This window comes from Juglans microcarpa x Juglans regia, chromosome 1S (assembly GCF_004785595.1).
Source record: "Juglans microcarpa x Juglans regia isolate MS1-56 chromosome 1S, Jm3101_v1.0, whole genome shotgun sequence".
Classification (NCBI taxonomy): Eukaryota; Viridiplantae; Streptophyta; class Magnoliopsida; order Fagales; family Juglandaceae; genus Juglans; species Juglans microcarpa x Juglans regia.
Window position 1 is genome coordinate 9,324,828 of NC_054595.1, and position 18,426 is coordinate 9,343,253.

The following is an 18,426-nucleotide window of genomic DNA, read 5'->3' on the forward strand; positions in this document are numbered from 1 at the left end:
TGCCAAATGATAACTTACGGCGACTTTTTAATCGCCGTTAATTGGAGATGTCCCTTTAGCGGCGATGTGAATATCGCCGCTTTTTAATTATAGACAGCGATTTTGAGTTTCGCCGTAATTTAGTCATTTGTATTTAAATTTTTTTGCGGCGAATGTTATATCGTTGGTATAAGGTTATAGTAGCGATATGTACATCACTGGTGTAGACTTAGTAAAGTGAAAGTGATTTAGCGGCGATAAATTAGTCGCCGGCGAAGGCTTTAATTCGCCGCAAAAGATTTTTCGTGCTTAAATTTCCTGGGCCTGATTTTCTTTCTAGGCCTAGTTTTTAGTTGTTCCTAAATGCAACATTCATAATTAATGGCTGCCAAGAAATGAAAGTTGAACATCGATATAACATGCAAAATAAAATCCCATCAACAAACATCCAAGCCCATCAACAAATCCAAACTCATATGTATTACAATGGGGTGGTGTATTGTATTCTCATATACAAACTGAGCTATATCCATTCATATTAGATAACCATCACAGTCATTTCTCATTTTGTATTCAATTCTACTATCCACTGAGAATAAAATTACCAATATCAAACAAAGCCCTAATCGTCGTCTCTGTAAAGTAATAGGGAAGCCCCCCCCCCCACCCCACAAAAATGCTATATATGTGGCCCCTCATGCCCATGTACAGATCCTGCGACTTTAACCCAACAACGGCCAGGTTCAGTTCTAGATTGGGCTGGCTTGGACCAAGTGTTGCAGCACGGGATGGGTTGTAAGCACTAGGTCTCCTCACCTTAATAGGGGCACCTTGGAAAAAGTAGAAACAATGAAGGCATCAGTCCCATGTCATGTACTAACCCATCCAACTAATACATAGGTGGTAGCTTATGAAGACAAATCGAACTCAAGCACCAAAATACCTGGACCAGCATTGTTTCCTCCAATTGCAGCCATAACATGACCGAAAATATGTTGCAACAGACTGCAGTAGAACATTTAAGATAATTAGGGTACCCTTGGGTTTTCCCAATGAGCATGGCTAACAAGAATACATAGTAAACCAAGCTTACAACTAAGACCAGTTTTTGCACTCCAAATGGGGCGGCTTTTTGTGTTCTTTACTTATGTTTATGGAAGCAAATTTTAACCCAAATAAATTAGATGCAACTGCACATGGCCTGAACTCATGCATACCTGTGATATCCCAGCGAATAGACCCTCAAACAATGTTTCCGGTCATAATGCCCACCTCTTCCTCTCTGTAAAAGTAAATTATCCCAGTGAGAGGCATGCTGAATATCCAATGTAGGATCATGTCTCATTCTCAGAAGGTTTAAATTCTGGAATAACCAAATTAGAAACATTAATTGTATATATAATTATACGAAAAATATTATTTCTTATAATTTCGCAGAGAATGGTGCAAATCTGGCTAGCTAGCTATATGATCATGGTATTAGAGGATTGGCGCCATGAGTCCTTCATCAGCTCTGGAACTTAATTAAGAGTTAATAAGACCTTATATCCATAGGCAGGGACTAATAATATATATTATATAGGTGGTCTGTAAAACAAATTAGGCTTAGCTTAGCTTGAAAATGACTGGAAATTAACCAACTGTTCATGATCTTCTTTTTCTTGTTTTGGTAATAATTAGCAATCAAAGGTTAACGCAGCCAAGTTGGATTAACAACGTACGTCTTCGTTAATACCTACCTACTTGTTGATCAATGAATATTTGGCTAATTATAATATATAATTAAATACAAATTTAATTATTTGGTCCCACTGGACAACTTTATACTGAATTAGCAAATGCATGCAATGGATAGGAGCCAAGCATCAAACTACGTAAGGATAAAGTTGGTTTTGCTTAATTGAGTTGAGACTGAGCCTTTTAACTGGGCAAAAAAAAGTTGCATACATATAAAGTAATAAAGATGAGCCAGATCTCTGACGGTTGGCAGCCTAAACTTTGTGGCAGATGTAACAAAAAACATGCTACCTATACAGCCAAAGAGACTTGGGGCACCTCTTCAGAGCAGCCTTTTTTTCATTCTTTTTCTGGGCTACCCCAGCAATTTTGGCCATGAGGGAATATGTGGATCCTTGGCTGTGGAATAGCAGTTCCCATATGCTATTCAAGCCACCCAATTACAAACTAAATAGAATGGAGAGCGTGTTACAGAAACGAATAAGTTTTCCTTAATAGTTAGCTTAGTATATATAAGTAATCATTTTATTTTAAACTTAAAACTAGCTAATTAATATATAAGGAATAAGTAACCAGAAAATTAAGATTTAAAGAAAGGGGGGAGGGGGAGAGAGAGAGAGAGAGAGAGAGAGAGAGAGACCAAGACCAGAATTAAATGCCACCGATATCAAGATAAAGTCATATGCAAGCTAGCGAAGCTTACTTACATCATCCTAAATTAGCCCAAAAGGAAAAAGAAATGAGTATGAAACTTAAAACAGTCAATAAAATAAGATAGAACTAAAGCATCTTTTTTAACCTTGAGTATTAAAGGAAGACTGGATAGCTCAACTGCAGGCAACTTCCTCAACTCATCTGCATAAATCACCAAAGAGAGCATAAGTAATAGTCCATGCCAAATAGAACCCTACAAATGTAATCTAGAATAAGAAATATAAGAGTGAATAGAAAATTCTAATGGATGGATCAGAGGATATTCCCCTAATCTTTTGAACTTGTTCTCAATGAGAAAGACCCCTCGATCGTAAAAATGATTTATTTCCTCATCTTTGACATACATCTTATATTCCCTCCAGAAACTTTATTCTTTAATTGTGCCACCTCTATGGTCAAAATTTCTCACCATGGATATAAGAAAGATTAATATACAATATTCTTTGCAATTCTTTTATAAGTGATTTCAATTTAACTGCAGAGAAGTATACCTTTGCAAACTCAATTTAAACCATTAATTTATCTAGTTCCTATATTTATAAAAGCTATCAATTTCTGGAGCTGTGATCAATCCAAGAGAAGAAAAATGGGAAAGTATATTTTACAGGTCCAAGATGGAGTCTGGCATTGTAGTTATCCAAGTGTTCATATTAGCTGTTGGTGTTTCCTACTGATGTTACAGATTTTTTTATCAAAAAAAGTTTTGCACCTTATTACAAGATGAACACTTTTGGTGAAGTGGTTATGGCACAATGCACAGATTAATAAATCTCCTCAACATTACATAAAGTTAAAGGTTTCGCTTCCACAAATAAGAGATTGCTACTATATTATTGACCACTTCAGATTATTCATGTGTGTCTCTTTCAGCTGTCTTCCAACTTCATTCTTCTTGAGCTCAGTTATACTTACAGACATTGCACACATCTCTAAATAAGATCAACTAACATATTCAAAACAACAAAAGTAAAAGGTTTGTCAACTTGTAAAACGTATAGAAAAATTCATGAAAAGTTGGCAAACATAAAAAATTCATGTTTCAAAGTATGCACACCAGAATACAACAGAGTGCTATAGATGCCCGTATATAGTGTGGCATAGCACTTTGCAAAAAGGGCATTTATGCCGACTTTTCAGCTTTCTAACTAAACTAAGTTTTCTTCGTTAAACACAACCATAACCAGTTAGTGGTTCAAATAAGAAGAAAACCAGCAGGGCCTACAACCAAGGATCAAGATCACTCTCCCTAGACATTTTCCCATCCTAAGCTAACAGCTTCAACCAATAACTCTTGTGAAATGTGGTATGCGAGACAAGTTCTAACTAAACCAACTTTATCCTTACGTAGGTTTTTAGCCTAGCTTTTCATTGTCACTGCACCAATCATATCAGTAAACACTGGGAATCTATCGTCAACTCAAATAACCATAAAATCACCCATATCGGACTAGTACACTTAAAAGATACAAGCAAACAATCAGCAAGAGGCTCACCATAGAATATTTTGAGAAAAGATCCTTAGGCAGCTGTCACATCCCACTAGCTGAGTGTACGTAGATATTCTTCTCGACAGAGGACGACAGGAGCAACTGTGGCAAACACCAAAAATAGCATTAATATTCAGCTTTGTTTGGGAAACCAAGTTGCTAGAAATATATTTGAGAACTTCATTTGTACAAGTACATTTTATGGTGGATAACTCCAAATGATACTAACCCCATTTTCAGACCATGAGAGATCCAAGCAGATCCCCAGTGTAGACATAGATCCAAGATTTATATAAATATCAATATATATATAATACTATATATATATATATATAGCCCAGTGTCGTATAGACTAAGTCCAAAAACCACCCAAAAGCACAACACGTCGACACCCTAACTTCATATCTCTTCGGTGTCACAAAAAACCACCCAAAAAATGTGCCCTTTTATGAGAAGCCCCTTATGGGCCGGGGGAATCGTTACACTGAGTCTATCGAACTGACTTAGTGAACGATGGGAAAGCCCTAAAGAAAGACTGCATTAGATTGTCATTTTGTATCTGATGCTCCCTCAGCTCCCGCAACTCTGTCCTCATTTCATCCAGCTGACTCTTGTAAGCTGCAGCATCCTTCTTATATTGTTCAGCATCCTTCCTATATTGTTCAGAATCTTTCTTGTGCTTTTCAGCCTCAGACATGTATTGTTGCATTTGAAGTTTGTCACGTTGTCTACTTGACTCGGGGATGACCATTTCCCCAAGTCCCCGTGCATATCCAGGTCGATGGCCAAGAACCTTCCTAAAGACAATCACTGCTGCCTCATCACTACATTGCTCTGGTCCTAGGCCATCCAACCTACCTTGCATCTCCTTCTGCACATTGACAAAGCAACGATTAGAAAGAAATAATCAGATAGTGGTATGTTAATAAAATTATCACGTATAGAAAGAAACATAGACCCCAACGGCTGTTTCTGCACTACTCACATAAGTACTTTCTGTAGCTTCTGTGACAAATGCATTCTTTTTCTTCGACCAACGCGTCTCTTTGTAGAAGTCGACCAAATTTCCATTCTCATTGCGCTGTCATGTGTGACAAATGAGTATAAGAATACTCATTTAATATAAGAAAACGTTATTCTGTGGATGAACCATGTGACATTTGAACAACAAAAGCTATGAGTAACCACCTTTAGTGATAGTAATGTAATATTGTCACTAAAATCTCCAAGTAAAGTGCATTTTCACTATTCTATTGAAATGAAAAGATTGTTTTCCCTTAGACATACCTTTTGCTCAAGTAATCGGACGAATGATTTACGTCCTGATGTGTGGTTAATGGCCTGCTTGTTTCGGTTCTCCCGATTTAGAGCTGAAATTTTCTGTCATACACATTAAGGAACAATTACTTATAATAGACAAACATATTTGCCACAACAATATTTAGACATATTAAATTGATGCATATTATATGGTTGTATGTGAGAAAGATCATCTGTACCTTGAAGGCATCGCTGCCCCACCTTTCACACAACTTCACTCATACAATGGGGTCCACTAGACTAGTTCCATTAGCCAATGCTTCTACGTGGCTTCCATAGGATTCATAAATCTTGTGCAAGTCGTGGTGGAAGGAGTTGAAGTGCTTACGTAAGGCCTTTGTCACAGTCAATCGGTAGTTTTCGCGATCCCAGTCCAACACAAAGTCACTCTACATAAGGCAGCATGCAAACAATCAATGTGTCATCTCGTTATTTAGGTGATGATTATACTACATAAACAACTTCCAAACAATCACAAGAACAAATTTGTATATATACCCGAACACGGTCGATGAGCTCCTCTTTAATCGCTGGTGGGACATCCGATCAACGCTTGTAACTCATGTCACAGTATTGTTTAACAATCCATGATACTCGTGTTGTGAACATAGAAGCGTGTTCACAACATGGGGCTGTCTCACCATCATTTAACTTGAACTGCACTTTCCCATTCTTCCTTAGCTTGTCAAAGAAAATGCATCTAGATGGCCCACGAGTTCTTGAGCTCTGTTGAGTCGTTCCTTCGGTCTCCATTGGGGCATCTGCAGCTGTATTTTAAGGTGCAATATATTAGTATTTTTAACATCAAGTGGAATATTCACAATTAATAACACATACAAACATGATGTTACTTTCAAAATTAAAGTATTGGAAAAATACTCACCAGTTTATTCTTGTGTAGGTGATTGTTCCACTGTATTTGGTGGGGGTTCTTGAATAGGTTCTGGCGCGTGACTTGGCACAACGCATGGTGGGGGACTTGGGGGCTGTGTCGAATCATCCGAGGAGGATTGATTACACTCCTCATTGCTGTGATATGAAGATAATTTCGCACCACGGGGTCGGATGTGACGACCTGAGTATGGGATATAACGCCTTGCACCTCGAAGACCGCGAAGTCTGCCTCCGCCTCTTGAACTGGGCCCCGGCTGGGTACCTGCACGAGTACAAGTTAATAACATAGTGGGATAAAATCCAGAACATAATTGATACAAAATAATCTCAATATGCACAGACAGGTTCGTAAACAAGGTCATTTATCTACCATTTACAGTTACTTTTAGGTAGACTAACCCTTACACTATGAGACTTTAAATAGAGAAATGAATAACTGAGAGTCGGCCGTATATATACCTTGATAATGCATAGTGCTCCTCACACAGCCTCCCGGTATTGAACGTAACCTGAAGCAATAAACATCACATGTTAGATACTATTTAATTTAGGTATGGATGTTGTAGATCTTGAATACTACTCTCAAGATTGTTTGCTACTTGCATAAAAAATAGTTCGAGCCAGGTAAAATGAAATTCTTCATGGTGGTAAGAAATAAATCAGAACATATATTTCACCCAAACTCATATTGAACTGTCTATATACACATACCAATTTCAAAGTCAATCTCATATTGTCAGATGTCTATATACAAATGGGAATTTCGAACAAGAAACCTAATATCTCAACCTTAAATGAACGAAGTTCCTGGGTTGTACTTATAGGTTGCCAGACTCATCAGATGTTGAGTGGACATCCTCATCTGAATGTTCCCCCTCATTTGTTGATAGGTCCTCTTCATCTTAATATTCTCCCTCACTAGCCGCATTTCCAGAATCAGAAGTGATCATGTCATCATTAATAAAGCCTGTTGAATCTATGCATTGACCAACCGGATCCATGATTTCTCATGCATCTACATGGCTAGGTAGTCTATCAGGCCTATTCAGTTGAGTTGCCACTTGATCTGTGTTATCACACTGCACTGGTTCATAATAATATGATGGCTTGTTTTCTTGATCGGCATCAGGAGTACTTGATTCCCCATCAATATCTTCAAGAACTCTCAGGAGTGGCGGAATGTTGTATACATTCCTATTTGCATAGTTCTTCACAACACCCCAATTCCCTTTCGCCCTTAAATCTCTTATGTAGAAGCATTGATCAGCCTGACTCGCCAACACGAATGGTTCATCCTTGTACCAAGTCCTGTTCATGTTGACACTAATCATATGGTCATCCACCCGTACCCCTCGTTTTCGATCACCAACGTCAAACCAATCACATTCAAACAGGTACACCCGACACCACTCCATGTAGCGTAACTCTACAATATTATTAATAACTCCATAGAAGTCCAAGTTATTTGTGGCCTTATCACCAGTTACCACCACTCCAAAATTTTGTGTACGCCGGCGAAGTTCACGCTGTTTCGTATGAAACCTTTCTCCATTTATTATGCAAGCAGCATATGTTGCAACCCAACGGTCAGGCCCGCAAGCTAACGCATACAGATCAGCGGACACATCAAGTGTATGCGAGGTACGATGTTCCTGGATCTATATATTTAAAAAAGTAAATTTCATAACGTTTATTGTCGATTAGATCCAAATCATATAAAATGAAACCTATAGCAGCGCATCTTAGATAGGAATGGATAAGAACTTACACGTTGCTTAAACCAAGTTGGAAACTCAGTTTGGTGCGTGCGATCGATGCAATCTGGGTGTTGCACCTTACATTTCTCGTAGTGTTCCCTGCATTTCGTGCATCGAGGCGAAGCAACATATTGAAGTTAGATGGTATTGGATTCATAACAACTTGTATAGAATGAAAGATGATTTTTAAGTAGACTCGTTAATGCTTACTCTATATAAGGTCCAATCTCCGCACAATTATTGAGCACGTACCAGATGGCTGCCCTAAATAGTTTATCTTCTAATTGCACGTTAGAAGGCATGCCCAAGAGACGGACTTTCTGGTTGAAAATTTTGAACCCATCTAACGTTTCCTCTTCGTCAGCATCAATGTTGCGGTCTGATCGACTAAACCTCGTCTCAATATCTTTGAGGTACATGGAGCAAAATGTCAAGCATTCGGTGTGAATGTAGGCCTTGGCTATTGAACCTTCTGGGCGGGCTTTATTCTTAACATACCGCTTGAATTTGCCGAGATACCTCTCAAATGGGTACATCCACCTATATTGTACAGGACACCCAAGTCTGGCCTCATGGAGTAAATGGACAGCTATGTGGACCATAACATCGAAAAAGGAAGGAGGAAATATCATCTCCAGTTTGCATAGAATGGTGACAACATCAGTTTGGAGTTGGGCCAGGAGGTTGACATCAAGTGTTCGAGCGCACAACTCTTTGAAGAAAGTACCAAGTTCAGTCAAAGCCAAGCCAATATCACTTCTTAAATACCCCCAGCAGCAATGGGGAGTAGCCTTTGAAGGAAAACGTGACAGTCATGGCTTTTCAACCCTGAGATTTTGCACTCACGTCGAGAGACACAGTTTGAGATATTGGAAGCAAACCCATCTGAAAATTTGATATCAGACAACCACTCACAAAATTTATTCCTTTGCTCGATGTTTAATGTGTACTGTGCATGTGGCATTGTTACACGATCACCATCACGCCTCAAGTGTAATTCTTTTCTATAGCCCAAAAGCTCTAAGTCACGCCTTGATTAATGTTATCCTTACTTTTCCCTGGACTGTTCATTAAAGTAAATAAGATGTTGTTGGCAATATTCTTCTCAATATGCATAACATCTAAATTATGCCGAAGTCAAACTGTTGACCAATAAGGTAACACGAAGAATATGCTACACTTTGTCCAGTTCAACTCTTCAGCAGTGCGTTTTTTCTTCGTATGAGATTTGCCAAACTGAACATCCCCAATCATCTGCAATTGATTTTGAATCTCGTCAGCTTCTACATCCCTTGGTGGCATGCGATGATCTTCTCTACCGTTGAACAACCATTTCCTCCTTCTCCATATGTGATCTGGGGGTAAGAAACGTCGATGTTCCATGTAATAATGTTTTCGGCCATATTTCAACCAATTAGAGTCTGTGTCTGCATTGCAAGACGGACAAGCCAATTTTCCCTTTGTTGACCAGCCAGACAAATTCCCATAGGCAGGAAAATCATTGATTGTTCATAATAAGGCAGCATGCAACATAAACGTCTCCTTAGTTGAGGCATCATATGTAGGTACCCCATCTTCCCACAATTCAAGCAGTTCATCGATCAATGGCTGCAAGTATACATCAATCTCATTTCCTGGTGACCTTGGGCCAGGAATAATCAGAGATGTCATGAAGAATTGGTCTTTCATGCATGACCGCGGTGGCAAGTTATAGGGGACAAGGATCACTGGCCAAATGCTATGAGGTTTAGCCAAGTTGTTGAATGGAGTGAAGCCATCACTTGCCAGGCCGAGCCTAACATTGCGAGGATCCGAAGCGAACCAACCATGATCTTCATCAAATTTCTTCCAGCACTCAGAGTCGGCCAGATGTCTCATACAAGTATCTTCTTTCGTCTGTTACTCTTTGTGCCATCGCATATCACCTGCTATCTTGGCAGACATGAAGAGACGCTGCAATCTCAATTTCAAAGGAAAGTGACGCAACACTTTTTGAGGTACCGCGTGTGGTCCGTTTGTATTTGGTATCCACCTCGAAGCCTTACATACAGGGCATTCATTAAGAGCAGCATTTTCCTTCCAATATAAGATACAGTCATTGGGGCACGCATGGATTTTGTGATACTTGAAGCCCAAACCGCGCTCCAAAGACCTTGACTCCTCATATGATTGTGGCAATAGGGCATTAGGAAAGGCAGACCTCAACAAATCAAGGAGCATGTCAAACGACTTAATTGACCATCCACTGATTGATTTGATGTGTAACAACTTCACAACGAATGACAATTTTGAAAATTCTGTACACCCATCGAAAAGAGGACGTCGGGCATCCTCTAGTAGCTGGTCAAAAGATGGGGCTGGTCCATCTACATGTAGTGATGGCCTGTTTGGCATAGGAGTGCTATCTTGAGGCACATCAACGAAGGTGCCTGCCCGGATGTCATCCAATATATGCTGCATGTCATCTATGTAATCATCTTCTTGGATGATATCGTCATCAAGATCATCATCACTGACGTACAATGTTGTCTCCTCCTCCCCATGAAATATCCACTGGGTGTAATTTGGGTTGATCCCTTTAATAAACAAATGGGTTTCCACCTCAGGTATAGGCAGCCACAGATTGTTAAGGCATGCACGACATGGACACCGAATGCGAGCCCTTCCACTTGCATGGTTTCGTGCTTGTGTGAGGAAATATTTAACGCCTTCGGCGTATGCAGGTGATACAAGCCTATCGGGGTCATGAATCCAACTTTTGTCCATCTAAACAAAGACATGGTGGGCAAGAAAGTTAGGTCAGCAGAGACTTTAAATATATAAGTTCGATGAAAAACTCACCATAGGCCAAATGTTGGGATAGGAAAATAAATGTTTAAATTGAAGATGATTTATGAGATTGGCTAGCTAGGCATCTCAAAAGGTTTAAACTCCCACAAATTTTCAAGGATTATTGGCTAACAAAACTTTATTGGGAGCTACAATGTTTATGACATCATATGATGCCATATGTCTCAAAAAAATTTTAAACCGGGGGGATTCATCAAATGAATTAGCGTGAGCCAAGTATCGATGAGGACGCTAGCTACGTAGTCCCTAGTTGTCCCCTCTTAAGGTTGTAATGTGTATTGATATATATATATATATATATTATATATATATATATGTATTTATCAATACTGGACCAATAATGTTTGATCGTGATAGTAATAACCGTCGATGGCCAACTACATGTCTAAGCCCCTTCACTCTCATGTATATATATATATGGATTATGTGTGTCTGTGTGGGTATGCTTGAGATATACACATTATATATATAGACTTGAAAATGAACAACATCACCCAAAACAAAAAACCAATTACAAGAGAGTTTGGTAAGTAGAACACACTTGACTTAGAGTGATTATCTAAACATAATCCATAAAAATATGCAAACTCAGAAGGTCTAGCATATATAATAACACTCACAAAAAAAACATCCATCTATGTTTTGAGAATGAGCAAAATAGATAAAATATCGTCTTGAAGCTGTGTATGGGTATTTATTACCTTCAATCCCCAACTAAAGGAATTTCAGCTCACACAAGAGTGAAATGGCTCCTCAACAAGCTTGTTGTTTGAGTCAAGTGTTTTTTAATCAAAAGCACAACACGTCCGCCTTACAATCTGCACCCAACAGTACCAAGTAATTTTCAGAACAAATCTCAATACCAAAATATAACACAAACAAAATCAAGAAACAAAAAAAATATATATATATACTAATAAAAGCCAAAAAATGTAGGAGCTAGAGGATTTAATCACAAGTCCAACCACTGAACCAACAAGGAACAAGTAAGTCCCTAAAATGACGACAAAAAAACATCAGAGAGATAGAGAATAAGGGGTTGCAAGCTGACCAGATTCAAAGAGCTTTGAGAATATCCTCAGCCCCACTAAACGTAAACGCTCCACCTTCCTCCAAATTAAAGTTACATAGGAACATGCACATTTGTTTCGCAAGTTAAAGAAAAGTATTGACAAAAAAAAAAAAAAAAACACAAATTTTGCATGTCCAGTGTTCATGAGAAATAACCATTTCCAACCAAATACATAGTCAAGACTAAACTAATTACATGATCAGAGTGCATTTGGCAAATGACGAATTTTGGAATAAGCACAAAAACGAATTTTAGATTTCATTGAAGGGAGGAAAACAAATAAATTAGCAACGACAGATACCTATACAGTAGTTCCCTTCCCTGGAGCTGCCAACGATTATGCTTGACTGCGGCAAATCTTCAACTTGGGAAACGAAATGGAGGCAGAGAACGAATATTGTAAGGGAAGGAAACATAGGGATTCGGCTTGTTACTAGTGGAAATGAAGGGGAGTGGATTTTTTCATTTTACTAGCTGAAAATCAAGAACCAACAATGGAAGGGAGAAAATTGTCGGAAAATGGGACAGTGAAAACCCGCTTTCGGTGAACACGAAGGAGCTGACGCCGTGGGCAAACACTGGTTAGGGCAGCGGAAAGCAGGTGCAATAGTCGCCGGGTTCGTCGAAGTGCAGAAGGTGGGTGTTGGGGGGAAATGTGTTTGGGGGGAAAATAATTATGACCCCAAACCTGGATGTCAATTTGGAGCCCAGACAATGTGTTGCGGGGAAGTTTAGAGCGTTGTTACAGAAAATTTTTCTACCAGCGACTTTAACCGCCCCTATAGACCATAAAATCGTTGCAATAGCCATCTTCTATGGACCCAGTATACGATCGGTCGTATTTCATTTAAAAACTACCGGCGGTTTTTAACTCGCCGCTAAATAATACTTTTCCCAACGAATTGTTTTGCGGCGACTAATAACTCGCCGGTATAGACCAACTTTCTTGTAGTGCTAATTAATAAATAGAAAGGTCTTTAATTTGATGGGTTTAGGGCTCATCAATTACAAACCTCCATTTTTTCTGCTTATTAGGTTATACTAGTTAGTGATTACGTAGAATGAATAGAAGTTATTGATGGTGGGGTGCTCTTCGTGATTTCGCTCTCCACTTTCCAGCTTCGACGATATGAAGGATGAGTGTGAAACACTCTAAAATGATCGACTATAAATGCATCAGTACCCTAGTGGGGTGAAATTACAACAATCAAAACGGTCATATTGTTCATAATAAGGTTATATGGTGGAATTTCTAATTTTTGAATTATTGCATTATTCACTACTAGTAAGGTGTCAAGTGAGTCTTGAGCGAACTCTTTGTATAATGTTTGCTTAAGTAACATGTCCATATTTGCTTTGGCTTGAGCCTCATTGAAACTCTATCAAAAAATCGTGACGAATCCTTGTCGGATTGGTTCATCAAATCGGACAGCCACAAGAATGAATCATGCTTCACAAACCCAACACTGGCCTTTTAACTTCATTAATCTTTTTATATTTAATTTTGTGGAGAAATTTATTGTGGCCGGCTACCCACCTATTTTGGTATTACATCTTTTACTTTTATGAAATCTCAGTAAACCGAATCAAGTAGTATAATTAATTAATGAAAACCAGTTAATGTTTGACAAAGTAGCTAAAATAGAGTGTGAAAGCGTGGAGCCAATCTCATTCTGTGTCATACACCTTGTCATAAAATGATCAAATGGAAAACTCATGGCCGGCTATTGTTCACCGCAAGGGACGTCACCCCTTGAATTTATTCGGCTTCCGTCGTCCCCGGCCCATTGCGTAATACCGGACCCCATGATCATAGGAGCTTCTTCGTGTCTAATCTTTTTTTTTTTCGGCGTGTCTAATCACGTGTTTGCTTTTATTTTTATTTTATTATATATTTTATAGAGACAGAGAATTAATATTGGGTCGTTGTTATACCAGTTTTGAGCGTAGTAGTCAGTAAATTATTTACATGTTCTTTTATTGATATATTAAACACATCAATATAACATGAACGTGTCAACGATGTTGGGGAGTGTTTAAACAAACTTCCTATAATGCTTCGAAGCCGTATTAGTAATAAAAGTAATTTTATAATTTAACGTATCACATGAACTCATATCAATTAATTTATAGATTTATTATTATGTAATCCTTTGTAACTAAAATATTTTTCTTCTTTTTTAATATTATGAGCTTCATCTGACACTTACTCTCAGAGCCCAAGTACTGCAAATAATGTAGGCTGTCATGCATCAAGGTTCATACATGATGATTGTTTCTTATGTACAACCAGAAAATTCATCCGTTTTCTGCAAAATTATAACGCGCGTATATCATATATATATATATATGTATATATATATAAAATATATGTGTGTGTACACGTACGTACGTATTGCATTGCATTGCCATAGAGATCAATGAACTTATCCAAAATATCGATATATTCTTAAGAGAAATTATCTTTACAGTCGTAAAGTGTATAAGCGTTATAGTACAATTTCTTTGAAAAAAAGTGAGTAAATACCGGACCCATATGTAAAAAATAAATAAATATATAATTTTTTAATAGTAATTTTCACTCTTTTTCAAAATGATTGTGTAATGATTACGTATTTCACGACTGTATATAACATTATCTAATTGATAAGTTTTTTTATTTAATATAATAAAAAAAACTTTCTAAGTATGTTTTTTTCAAGAGTACTAATCATGAGGAGGGACCGTGCACAATTATAATTTTCATCTGAATTCTCAATAGCAAACATTCATTTTTTTTATTTTTTTGGCTGACTATTGATAATGTGTATGATCATTTCGTTTTATATCTTAGACTCCTTACGTCGTTGTTCGACTGAAATCAATGACTTCACGTCATGATTTCGGTCGGAATCCAGTTTGAGAAGTACGTAACCTTCTTTCATAGATTCCGGCCTTCACCATAATTATTGGAATTCCATTACTTAGATATATAGTAAGAAAACAAACTGACCCAAGTAGTAGTCAACACTACAAGAAAACTGGTCTTTCCCGGTGATTATAAAATCACCAAAAAAAAAAACGACGCAAAAGATCTTTATCTCATCGATTTAGAACTCGTTGAGGCCGTTTAAAATTGTGTCTACTCTTAAACGTTGGGTTTTCATTAAAATGAGTTTTTGCGGTGAATTAATTTGTTACTTGCAACGATTTTGTGCGTTGTAAGATGAAAATTTCTTTTCGTCGCTGTGATTTTCGCCGGGATTGGCGCCAAATGCACAAAGTGCCATTTATTTTCCCCCCAACTTTATTTTCTCCATGTCTGCCCACTTCGACGCACGATAACTCTTCTGCACTTCGACACATTGCACCAATAGACTTCATTTCCAAACCCTGCAAGCTCCAACCTCTCTAGTATTCTCTCATGGTGTCAATTCCCCCGTCGTGAGCTTTTGGCCCATTTTCCGAGTCCCATTTCCCCACACCGGCCTTCTCCCTTCAATTCTTGGTTCACCAATTTCACAGAACTTCAAATCCCACAATCGGCTACCCTAGTGTTCTCCACTGCTCCTATTCTCTCACTTTGGGAAGCTAGGTCCTACGTTTCCGACTCCCCTTACAAATTTCAATTCTGTGCCCCTCCATTTTGACATAGAAGTTAATATTTTGGGGTTTTCAAGAATGATCGATCCTGCTCCAAGTATCTTTTGCTGCCTTCCCCCCTCCACAAGTAGGTTGCATTACAAATTTGTTGTCGTTTTTAGATCTATAATAATTTTTTTCCCTTTGTGAAACTGATGTGCATATTCCTCTGTTTTTTTGCAGTTTAATGTTGTGTATGATCTGCCTCGTGTGTTTGAGTTGCTCAATCAGTTGTGGGTATTAGATAATTTTAATTCACCAAATATTGTTTTTTTTTAGCTTATCAGAAGCTTTTTTTTGGTTTAATGTTGTGTTTGATCTGCCTCGTGTATTTGCGACGATTTTGAACATTGGAAAATGCCTGATTTCTTGTAGTGCAAGTCAGCTGATCTTTTATTATTGGCACACCTACATCATATCAAAATATAGTAATTACATGATTTCACATATCTCTACACTGCAGATCAGTGAGCTCAAACAGCTAGCTTCATTGATCTTATGATATCAAACCAAACTCTATTTTTATTCTCAACTAACTACCGTACGTACGCTCTAATTCTCATGAGAAATGCCATGAAATGTAAGTACTAAATATTCAAGTTCCTTTAGGTGGCTCGGTGATCAGGTTTTAATTTTGACTTCCAAGCGTAGAAGCTGTCAAAGTAATACAAGGGTAAATCCCAAGATCGAAATCACAGGGACAATGAGAATTTAGCAAACATTTCATTTTCACAAGACAACATATTACCGTTTGGAGTGACACGAAAGTTTAAAATGATAAGAAAAGATTAAACTAAATGAGCTAGCAATGAACAAAAAATAATAATAAGAAAAGAAAAATAAATTTTAGAAATTAACCGCTAACAATATTAACATCTAAATGGGGCTATTTACTAAGAGAGTGTGGAATGGATTATGAGTGAAATTGTCGGGATGATCAAACATAAGTAAAGTTGAAAATAAAAGTGAATGTATTTTTCTTTTTCTAAAATTGCTAAGAATCGAGATTTAAAGAAAATGTACGGAAGTTGACTTAAACTTGTAAGAAACAATTAAACAAACACTTGGGATGCAATTTTCACCCACTAATTCGGTGATGGATTTACTTCTCTTTTCATTTTCTCTCAACCATTCTTCATTCCTAGAGATCATGGTCGGATAATATAGCAATAAACCACAATTTTTATTTTAATAAAACTATTTGACAAGTTATATGACAATCATAAAAAAAATGAAAGAAAACCATCAAAGTCATGTTACTTGTTTAAGTATCAATTGTGCCTTTACGTCTACAACTGATCTAAACCAAGAACAAAGAACTCTAATCTTTTCTAGATGCACATTGAAATATAATCCATCAAGTTAATCATCAAAAGCACTAAATATCAAAGAAAATCCAATCCCAAATAGTTATGGGTTACTCATTGAATCTCAAGCTAAAAATCTAGCCTATCATGTCAAGATTAACAAAATGTCCAAAAAGATTAAATTCAAACATCTTTAACTACTGCACTGAATGAAAATTGCAAAATAAAAATACTGTAATCTCAAAATCTGCTGAAGCCCCGAAAACTATGAAGAAAACCAAACGAAAATAAAGAAAAAACAAAAAGAACTAGAAAAACGAAGAAGATGAACCAGCCGCCCGAAAATGAGTCCGAAAGAAAAAAAATACGAGAGAGAGGCGCTCGGCCAAAAATATTTCTTTTTATACCCTCTCCCTCCCTGCGTTTCACGTTTGCAGATCGTGCATTTTGATCTCTGCTCCCGCATTCCACTTCGTGCATGCGTGCTGCTGTCCATTTCTGCCCAACACAGATCCGCGTTTCATCTCTCCATTTACTGCATTTTGAGCCAGCCCAGCACAGATCCGCGTTTCATGTCTGCAGCCCCCGTGCGTTTTGAGCCAGCCTGCTGTGAGTTTCAGCTCCCGCATTTCACATCTGCAACCCAGCGTTTTGAGTCAGTGCTGTGAGTGCGTGAGCGGTTCTGCTTGAGCTCGTCTCCAACTCCTGCATTCGCGGTGAGGCCTTCTGCTCGTCGTTTCATCGCGTGAGTGCCCTGCACCATTTCTCTGCAGTGCGCTCGTCCTTGCGAGTGAACCCATCCCTCTTTCATTTCTTTTCCTCATTTTGATTCCAATCCCTAGCTGCTGTGCATTTCTGTTACTGCCATGCTAATTGGGCACTTCCAATAATACCCATATATTTTTAATATCTTTCCCATAATGCCCTGCAAAATTAGTAAAATATCAGAATAAAATTTGGGACATTAAACAGAATTTAACATTGAGTCAAGCATTAAATTTCACTATATAATTAAGTGCTTAATTCATTTTTTGATTAAACAAATCATTCATTTTAGCAACTTAATCATGTAATTTTTAACACTTTATCACACCCCCAACTAGCTTTTTGCTAGTCTCTAGCAAATAATGCGATAAAAATATTGTAGGATCCAAGAATGAGATACTAAACTTAAAAATCTCTACAAAAGATCAATCATATTGAAATCATGGGCATTAGAATATAGTCAAGTCTAGTTTTAGCTCAACACAAAAGTTTATAAAATTCTCAAGAGCTCAAACAAGGGAAATGTACTTAAGCTGAAGATCTTTGAGTGCACCAAGTGTGTGACAGATTTCCATTTGTTAGTTTCAAGATTTCTCACAATAGTTTCACCCTAACAACTTTTTCAAGAAAAACCAAAAGGTCTTCACTCCAATTCAAAACCATTACATTAGCGGCTTTCACGCTATCACACTTTGAAAGACCCATTTTTTTTTTATAGATCCCGGTGATAGGCAGCCTTTTCCAATGTACTTGCACCATTTTTTTTTTTTTGTGCATGATCTCTAGCCTGCCCCTTTTCTCATGTACTTTTACAACCTTTCTCTTCTTTTTTTTTTTTTTTTTCATCACACTTTTCCTAAGCTATTAAGATATGGTTCATTGTAGTTCTTGCTAGTTGCTTAGAAGAAACCACTGATTGTCAT

The 18,426-nt window shown here is 37.7% G+C and overlaps 4 long non-coding RNA genes across 4 annotated transcripts; all 4 read right to left on the reverse strand.

Moving 5' to 3' along the window:
* Positions 1-731: 731 nt before the first annotated feature.
* Positions 732-1,241, reverse strand: LOC121245956. The gene is made up of 3 exons (XR_005937032.1): positions 1,197-1,241; positions 923-984; positions 732-809 (listed from the first exon to the last, which is right to left on the reverse strand). It is a non-coding gene; the product is annotated as an uncharacterized LOC121245956 (long non-coding RNA).
* A 3,475-nt stretch (positions 1,242-4,716) lies between these two features.
* Positions 4,717-5,277, reverse strand: LOC121247589. The gene is made up of 3 exons (XR_005937261.1): positions 5,205-5,277; positions 4,903-4,998; positions 4,717-4,788 (listed from the first exon to the last, which is right to left on the reverse strand). It is a non-coding gene; the product is annotated as an uncharacterized LOC121247589 (long non-coding RNA).
* Positions 5,278-6,140: 863 nt separating this feature from the next.
* On the reverse strand, positions 6,141-11,526 carry LOC121247163. Its single transcript, XR_005937223.1, has 3 exons — positions 11,440-11,526; positions 6,591-6,640; positions 6,141-6,393 (listed from the first exon to the last, which is right to left on the reverse strand). It is a non-coding gene; the product is annotated as an uncharacterized LOC121247163 (long non-coding RNA).
* Positions 7,679-8,197, reverse strand: LOC121247165. The gene is made up of 3 exons (XR_005937224.1): positions 8,099-8,197; positions 7,900-7,987; positions 7,679-7,789 (listed from the first exon to the last, which is right to left on the reverse strand). It is a non-coding gene; the product is annotated as an uncharacterized LOC121247165 (long non-coding RNA).
* Positions 11,527-18,426: the final 6,900 nt, after the last annotated feature.